At 43.1% G+C, this 9920-nt stretch overlaps 1 long non-coding RNA gene across 1 annotated transcript; it reads left to right on the forward strand.

The window, feature by feature from the left end:
* The first annotated feature begins 261 nt into the window (after nucleotides 1-261).
* On the forward strand, nucleotides 262-9424 carry LOC118946481. Its single transcript, XR_005041319.1, has 2 exons — nucleotides 262-400; nucleotides 7875-9424. It is a non-coding gene; the product is annotated as an uncharacterized LOC118946481 (long non-coding RNA).
* The last annotated feature ends 496 nt before the right edge of the window (nucleotides 9425-9920 follow it).

Raw genomic sequence — 9920 nt, forward strand, 5'->3', positions numbered from 1 at the left:
TTGTTTTTTCTTTGCTATTGCAAGCTTTTCTCTTTCCGTTACAAAACCTACTGTGAGTTTGTCCACTCACTCTTCACATTCAATACTTTGCCATAATAAGAGTGCATCATTTGTTTGTACTTCGTCTACAGGTGTGTGTGTGTGTATCCCAGCCTAGCTGCTACTCCTCTTCGCTGAGTGGGCCCAGGATGGGCTCGAGGGGTTGGCTGTTATCTTTGGTTATCTAGCTGTATGAGTGGTGTACATTCTTCATAAAGCTAGATAACCGAAAGTAACAAGAATCCCATTACGCTCCCGCGAGGCCGGTCTCTTGCGCCAACCAAAAGAAACAAAATGGCCGACGGTCGCGAGGAAGTCATTCTGGCGTTTGTGCCCAGCCGACCAATCAGAAGCCTTAAAGGTACAGTATAATGTCAGACTCAATTGTCACTAAGGTAGGCTCACGTGAGCATGTTTAGTACGTTTTGGAGTTATACGTGTATCAGAGTTAAGAGCGTACCGTAAACTCACTCCACAGCAGGCTTGAAATGTCGCTGACGGAGCCATCCAAGAGGGATGTTTTGTACTGCTTAATTGGTTCGCATGTTGTCAAAGAGGGCGGTCGCGGTTGTTGCGAAGCAGAGGATCACTGGTTCAAGCCCAGTATGGGGCAGTCGGACAGTGGAGGAAGCTACTGTAAGCTGTTGTAGCAACAGACTCACCCCCTTTAAAAAATTTTTTTTTTTTATTGTTGTTGAACAACATATGGCCCAAATAAGGGGACTGTGCATAGGATACATGTTCTGTTTTCTACATGGTGTGTTTAGGTGGATAGCTTTCACAACTCGTTTTGGGATGATTGTTTTAGGCTCATTGATATCCTTTGTCAGTGTGTATTCTTGTGGATTTAAGTTAATGAGGCTTCGAATTGGCAGAAGAGGCAAGCCATTATGGTTTGATATACAGCATGAAGCATAGTTAAGCAGTTCATGGCGCACCTTTATGAAAGGTGTAGCTGTACGAGTAACGGTGATAATTCGATTAGTATTGTCAGCACTGACAAATAAAGCAAGCTGTTTCTCTACTGCGGTGATAGAGTAAAAGAGACATCACTCCTGCACAAAGACCTCCCTCAGACTTTTCTCCTCCATCTACAAGCAAAAGAGGGTCCAAATGTCTCACCATTCACTGGCCAAGCTAGCCAGTAGGCTAGTGATTCAAGTAAAAAAAAAATACAAGCATTTTTGCCACACACCAATGACTCCTCTCAACCAAGCACAGTGCACGCGCGCAGACACACACACACACACACACACACACACACACACACACACACACACACACACACTCCTGCAGCACAATCATTTAGCCAGAGCTTGGCCTCCTGACAGACATTTCTTTCTTCTCTCTCTGATTCTGGCTCTCACTCTTTCTCCCTCGCTACTCTTTCTGCCTCCCCCTCTCTCTTTCTGCCTCCCCCTCTTTCTTTCTTTCTTTCTGCCTCCTCCTCTCTGTCTCTGTCTCCCCCTCTCTGTCTCTGTATGCCACCCTCACCGCTTAAAGAATTAGGAAGCAAGAAGTGGATCCAGTAGAACGGGTAGACATATACAGTACATGTATAGCTGGAGTTCTGCGAACATACGGACATACTTCCATGCAAACACACACCCCATTCTGTGGTATTCACACAGAAAGCATACCGTACACATATAATCCAAGCATCTTCATATCGACCTGCGTCACTAATGTCAGAGTCTCCAGAACGGCTGCTCATTTTGCATACTGTACTTTTCAAGCTCGGGCCGAGGGCCCTTAGATGGCAGGTACCACCTCAAGTGGCAATTAGTGGCGCCATTCAGGTACCCATGCATCACCCCCCTCTCTAAAAAACATACTCTACCCTGCTCCTCTTTCCCTGTTTCTCACCTACCACACTCTTGTTCACAAAGAGGCGTCCATCTTACATGCTTTGACTAAAAATCAAGACCTTATCTCACGGTTTTGCTCTAAGGAGAGGCAGTGAGGCAGCGTTTCTCCTCCAGCCCTGTGTGTTTTCCTCCTGTACAAAGTGTACAGTGTTTGCTGATTTATTTGCCCTTCACTTGGGGGGAAAATGTGTCCATCTATTTGTTCGGTGATTCTTTTGTTAGTTTTATTAGCTGATTAGTCGATTTAGGTTCATTCCGTTTCCACTGGTCTGATTACTTTGTGTGGTGTGGCTAGTTCCATCTAGTTGTTTCTCTGGGTGTTTGAAAGTGTTAGAATATTGTGTATTGTGTAAATGATCTGTAGAAAAAGTGACTGTCACCTGGACCTGTTAGTACACTCAGTCTTTGCAATACTGGTAGCCGTCTCGCATCTCTGTTCCCTTTTTGTATACATTGGTGCCAATTGAAGATTGAATTTGTTTGCCGATTGAGTTTCCCTATTCGTTAGACTTGATGTTTGGTGAGCTTTTTGAAATACTTGCCACTGTTCTGTACTGTAATCCCAACTGAACAGCTGTTGGTTAAAGATGGAGATTCTAACAAGGAAATAACAATCAGCCATAGCGATTGTTTGTTGATTCGACAAAAGATCTGCGCCAGTCTTTTTGCTCTAGTATGGGCCACCGTACTTTTTCCTTCCACACTGCCGCCTGCAGTGAAAGAGGATTTTTATCCCACGTTTCTGATTTCTTTCTCACTCTCTGTCTGTCATTCATTTCATTTTATTCTCCTCGTTTTTTCCCAGCCTGGATTCTCAGATGGTTGGTTCTGATTTGCATGTATTTGCATAATGAATGTAATTTGCATGCTCAGAGGCAGACCATACCATGAGCACGAGTATGTTGGCTGCTTGTGTGTGTGTGTGTGCGCGTGCGTGCGTGTGTGCGTAGATATTGCGTGTGTGGAATATAGTAAAAATAGTCAGGTCATCTTGTTGTTCATCCATAGTGTGTATATCAAATGTTTACATAGTTTTTTGTGCACATTTTGACATTTACATCTCCTCCAAATATTAATAGTTTAGTAATTCTTTAAGCATGCTCGATATGTGTCAGTGTATGGATGTTTGTGTGTATGAGTGCATGTGCGTGAACCTGAAGCAAGACATGCAGGCATGTCCCACTCATTGGCCAGTAGACCTGACAATCATCTCCCTTCCTCTATCCCTCCCATCCCCCTATCTTCCTGTCCTGGTAACCATTCTGTAATGCACTGACTAAATGAAAGAGATTCACTTCTCTATCCCAGCATCCTTCACTCCCTCCCTCCTCTCCCTCCCTCCCTAGTTTGCCCCCCTTCTCCTGCACAACGAGTCACAGCCCTGCTGCCACCATCTTAGATCAGGACAAGGACTGGCACAAAATGGCAGTAAGTAAAAATAACATGGGTAGTGTTATTTTAGTGTCCTATTCCTAACCCTGAGCCTTCCACCCATCGCGCTTTGGACCCCCCCCCCTCGCCTTCCCGCGCCATTGGCTGCCTCGAGACAGTGTTAATTACTGCCAGTGTGTTAATTGCATAGATCGCACCGAGGGACATGGGAGGAGGGGATGTGATCTGAGTTAATCACGAAGCCATTTGATTATTTTTTTTTAAATGTCTTTTAAGCTGGCATTCTGAGGGGCAGCTGTGGTCTTCTTCATTCTCATGCAGTGATCGTTGTGCCCTTCTTTGCGATGAGGCTGCAAATGGCGTCGTTCAGCCATTTTGTGAATTCGAAACCGCTTGCGAAGAGGAATTTATTTTACCTGACTTATTTCAGCGACATTAATTCAATCAATTGAGGGTGTTTTAATTAGGAGTGCATATTAATGACTTAACACGGTGGGTCTATTTGCATATGGGGCATGCAAGCGTTCTATATTCATGGAGCATGTAGATGAGGATGGTTAAATCATGTGCAAGATAACCAGCTACACACAACGATACACATCATTTTATCAACACAAACCACAGTGTATACATGCATAGACACTAGAGACAAACACACACACACAAATACACACACGGTCTACAATACCCTCACACAGAATATTAACTCAAAAATCTTGAGCACATGCCTTAATACACTCACACAATTTTACAAATATACATAAAACTATATTTTGTACACAGAGTTATTGGACATTTGATTCACTGACAGTTGATGCAAGGACAGTTCTTATTTCAACTGAACTTCAATCAATGTGCTATTGACAAAAAATAGCTTTGGGGAAAAGCAGAGTCACACCCCTTTTACTAGCAAGTACTTCATGTTGTCAGGTGACAGAATTGGTTTAATCCCGAGAAAAACGACTATATGAGTTTAGAGGAAACCGGTCGAAGAGGGATGCACCAACGGACATGCCAAGAAAATGAAGTCACACACACTGACAAGATGTTCTCCAACGTCTGGTAAGACAATTAACACTTCTAGTAGTGTTGATCACTCTGTCCAAGTTCATGGAAACTCAAGGGGCCAACTTGGGAGGAGAGAAGTGGAGCAGACAGAAAGAGAACTGAGGAGGAGGGAGCTCGGTAAGAGAGCAGGGTGAATGAGAGATGAGGGAGAGAGAGGGAAAGAGTGAAGGAAAGAGGAAGGATGGGGAGACCGATGAGGAGAGACAGTGAAGTCTCAATAGCGAGTGGCTTTCTTTGTGTTTCCGTGTGAGGTTTATTTTGGGAGACGGGGGTGGGGCGGTTCAGCCTTGCTCAGCGCAGCCAACAAGCAGAGCATTGTCCTCCGTTGGTGCGGCGGCACTTGTGGCATAACGCCATTATTTAGGCCAGTGGAGGGATAGGGGTCTGAAGACCAGCTTAACCAAAACGCCAATTAGACCCGGCTCGCCCTGATTAATGGAAGGGGAGGATTGGCAAACAATGCCGCCCATTGTCATGGTAACCCCCCCTCCTCCGGACCCCCACCACCACCTTTGTTTGCCATAGGAGTGCTTAGAAGCCTTAGATTAACATGGTGCTCTTGTGGAGCCAGTTCTTCACCCTCTCCTCGTCACATGAATCCCTAGTTTAGGAACTGGAGTTGAAGAACTGAAGTTGAGGAACAGAGTTTTCCCTTGCTGTCAAGTTGGCTTTCAAGTAGACTAGACACACATACATGCACACACACACACACACACACACACATACATACATGCACACACACACACACACACACACATACATACATACATGCACACACACACACGTCATATTATCCCTTCATAATGCAAAATATCAACATTCTGATTTGTTTGAAAGCAAACAAGATAGAATAAAAAAAATACAATTAAAGTTGGACTTGTAATAACAATGATATTTTTATTGTATTAATATGTTACAACATTAATGTGACATTATAAATCCTTTTTAAATATTTGGATGACGAAGTAAAGATAATTAGGTCGTCCCCACTGAAACAGTATTCCCTCAAATGTTTTGTAGGCGTTTCAGCTTAGTGTTAATCACAGACGGTCTAATACTGGGGTCCACATTTCCATACGTCCTACTTTATTGTTTATTTAAAGTGTATGCACTGAATAATTAGCTTGCCGCGTACTCCAATCAGGGGCATGCAAGTGTTGGTTGCCATGGCGACCTCATCAGGGCCCCCCGCCAGCCGCAAACAGGACATAGACAAATAAAGCGTGGGAAAACACTAAGGGGCTTAGACAATGACAGTGGTGTGGCGATGGAGACTGAGACTGTGTTGGGAATGGATGAGGATGGGAGGGAGGTGGAGGGGGGAAGTAACTGGGTGTGTGTCTGTTGGGATGGGATGGGATGGGGTGGGGCGGTGCAGCTTGTGTCTGGACTGTAGTTACTAGACATGTGCGCCTCAATGGGGGGGGGGGGGGGGGGGGGGGGGGGGGGGGGGGGGGGGGGGGGGGGTAAAGGCATATTGCAGACCTGTCTAGCTAGGCCTGGGTGTGTGAGGATGGGTGTCCAGCTGAGGACAAGTGTATTAAGACAAATATATCTCAACATAAATGGCAGCTGTACTATAAAGTATATGACATAAACGCTAGTAAAACCAAATGCATGCTTTTCAACCGTTCGCTGCCTGCACCTGCACGCCCGACTAGCATCACCACCCTGGATGGTTCCGACCTAGAATATGTGGACATCTATAAGTACCTAGGTGTCTGGCTAGACTATAAACTCTCCTTCCAGACTCATATCAAACAATCTCCAATCTAAAATCAAATCTAGAGTCGGCTTTCTATTCCGCAACAAAGCCTCCTTCACTCACGCCGCCAAACTTACCATAGTAAAACTGACTATCCTACCGATCCTCGACTTCGGCGATGTCTTCTACAAAATAGCTTCCAATAGTCTACTCAGCAAACTGGATGCAGTTTATCACAGTGCCATCCGTTTTGTTACTAAAGCACCTTATACCACCCACCACTGCGACCTGTATGCTCTAGTCGGCTGGCCCTCGCTACATATTCGTCGCCAGACCCACTGGCTCCAGGTCATCTACAAGTCCATGCTAGGTAAAGCTCCGCCTTATCTCAGTTCACTGGTCACGATGGCAACACCTACCCGTAGCACGCGCTCCAGCAGGTGTATCTCACTGATCATCCCTAAAGCCAACACCTCATTTGGCCGCCTTTCGTTCCAGTTCTCTGCTGCCTGTGACTGGAACGAATAGCAAAAATCGCTGAAGTTGGAGACTTTTATCTCCCTCACCAACTTCAAACATCTGCTATCTGAGCAGCTAACCGATCGCTGCAGCTGTACATAGTCTATCGGTAAATAGCCCACCCAATTTACCTACCTCATCCCCATACTGTTTATATTTATTTACTTTTCTGCTCTTTTGCACACCAGTATCTCTACCTGTACATGACCATCTGATCATTTATCACTCCAGTGTTAATCTGCAAAATTGTAATTATTCGCCTACCTCCTCATGCCTTTTGCACACAATGTATATAGACTCTTTTTTTCTCTCTTTTTTTCTACTGTGTTATTGACTTGTTTATTGTTTACTCCATGTGTAACTCTGTGTTGTCTGTTCACACTGCTATGCTTTATCTTGGCCAGGTCGCAGATGTAAATGAGAACTTGTTCTCAACTAGCCTACCTGGTTAAATAAAGGTGAAATAAAACAATAAAATAAAAAAGACACATGCATAGAGATATATACCACTTCAGAAAATCCTATATGTAATAATACCATAGGGCTTCGGATGAGTAATGTATTTTAGCTTTTTTTGCAATCTCCAAATCCTCTCGTCACATGACCCATTTCTAAGGTTGGTACTACTTTAGCCCTGCCCCCATTCCGATCCAATACCAATCCTCCCTTCTCTAGGCCCTTGACGAGTTGTCTTAGGAAACCTGAAAGGACTGGGTTCATGTAGGCCTACGTAAGTGATGTAATATGGACGGACGCTCCACCTAAGCTATACCAGATGGCTAGGTGGAGTTGGCACCATATTTGTTTTTATTAATTTCACCTTTATTTAGCCAGGTAGGCTAGTTGAGAACAAGTTCTCATTTACAACTGCGACCTGGCCAAGATAAAGCAAAGCAGTGCCACACAAATACAGAGTTACACATGGGATAACCAAACATAGTCAATAATACAATAAAAAAAGTCTATATACAATGTGCGCAAATGAGGTAGGATGAGGGAGGTAAGGCAATAAATAGGCCATGGTGGCGAAATAATTACAGTATAGCAATTAAACACTGAAGTGATAGATGTGCAGAAGATGAGTGTGCAAGTATGCATTGCAATCCTTGTAGTGTAGATCCACTCACACACAGGGGGTCCATGAAAGGGAGCAAATTCTTGACTCAAATTGAATCCCATTCTAACCAAAATCCCCCTCTGCTTCGCCCTACTACCGCAAGCTTGCCTGTTAGACCCATGAAAAGGAGCACTTTTTAACCTCTGCCCTTCTTCAATCCCCCTAGGTGACCCATCACATTGAAGTTATGTCACAGCCAGTCCACCACCTTCCAACGGCCACCCCACCTCACCAATAGTGATGTCCATTTCTGAACGTAGTGGTGCCCGCCTGACCTAAATGGAACCGGATTGGCTTCTCTTCCATGTTTTTTCTGCCCCAATATTTAAACCTGAAGCACTTTGTGGGCGTTGAACAATCTCCTTTTGGTTGGGGTGAACTTTAGGCACATGCCTGGACATGCCTGACAAACTGAACATGGGGTAATGTACTGATGGGTCATGGATACGAGTGGATACTCAACCACAGCTGCCTCTGTGGGCCTAATCCCCAGACCGTCTTTGGATACACCAATCAGAGGAGAAGTCGAAATGGACTACTGTGCACTAGTGTGTCTCTATCCTCCTACAACTAACTGACTGGATACATGGACAGAAATGGAGGGTGTGAGATGTGTGTGTTCTGTGTTGTGATGGTCCACTGTCTTCTCTGAGACGGCTCTACACACAGCTGTGTCTGTCACATCTGCAATACATTCGACACGGGTCAGCATGCTGATCTGTTCATGTGTGCTGTGCTTGTTTGTGTATGTGTGCTGGTTAGTCTAAGTACATACACTTTGAGTCACCCTCACTCAGCGCAAGTTCTGTTCTGGGATTGTAAGCAACACACACACACACACACATCACAAATCACATCACAAATCATAGTACATTTATTTTAACCTCCTTATGGTTAACGGACATAGGATTTATCATGTGCTTATGCTACCTGGCAAAAATAATATTTGACACTGGAGTAGGTTGTTTGGTTTAGTAGTAGAATCGCACTGCACCACTGATTTTATTATCAAGGGGAGGTTACAACTGGCAAATAAGTATATTTTATTGGACAGCCCACATAGTATTCAGATGATGTATGTATAGATAGAACACGTACAATGAATTAAAGTAGAAACATAGAAATGTGCTAATTGAGTGATTTAAACAATTGTAGTATAAAAATCAGAGTAGAACGATTACTTATGTGTTATATAGTTTACGTAATGGATATGAATACTAGTTTAGTTAGAATTATTTTCAAAGTGTGAAAACGTGTTTTATTTTGTGTATATTATTTCTATGCTTCTTTTGAAACCTATGCAAATGAATCCACAAAGTAAATATTTTATCATTTGCTAATGACGATCATTCAAATTCTCAGAGGGCTTAGATTTTTCCCCAGACAATCTGTTATAAACTGTAGGGGGATGTCAGAGATTAGAAATGAACCCTGGTCCAGACAGTAAAATATGTTGGGATTTTACAGCGTTTTTCTCAACTGATTTGGATTTGTATATATTTTTTAGAAGTGTATCAATATCAAAATATGAACATTGGAATGTTTTAATTTGCATGACCGTACGGGGACATCTATAGATCTTAAATGAATGGATTGACTAGTTGCATATACTGTTTTCCAAACAATTATTTGGGGATTTCATGTGAACATTTTTACTCTATGCAACTTTTATACTTGAACTTTTTTTTGTAATAAATAATATGACTATCATTCGGAGCAACTGCAATTCATATTTTGATTTATGTCATGCTTTTGAGGATTAACTTCCACAATGTTGAAAATGTTTCATGTTTTTTGCACCGTTTCAGACTTCATTTGAGAAATTATACAATGGCTGTATACTAAATATGTCTGATAGTGTGATGTACTGTACGGTTTAACAACCATGTGTACTCTACATGAACAACAAATGTGTACTATATGAGCTAAGTATGTAATAGCCTGTAAATATACTGTATGTTATCAAGACCACACTACATGTAGTTGGTTATGGGCAATTTGTTGTGAGGAATGTACAATCAAGAGTGCATGTGGGCACTACATGAGGAGTGTAAACTGTAAACAGTCAGCGTGAAGTGTGCGTAGAATTATGTATCATGTAGAAAGCAAGAGTACAATAGATGGAATGTGTGAAATGTGTGTGTGGAGGCGTGCACCACGTTGCGGGTGAATGCGATGTTTTAATGACAATGTTGGATTTTAAAGAGATGTT

The sequence above is a fragment of the Oncorhynchus mykiss genome, chromosome 32 (assembly GCF_013265735.2).
Source record: "Oncorhynchus mykiss isolate Arlee chromosome 32, USDA_OmykA_1.1, whole genome shotgun sequence".
Lineage (NCBI taxonomy): Eukaryota > Metazoa > Chordata > Actinopteri > Salmoniformes > Salmonidae > Oncorhynchus > Oncorhynchus mykiss.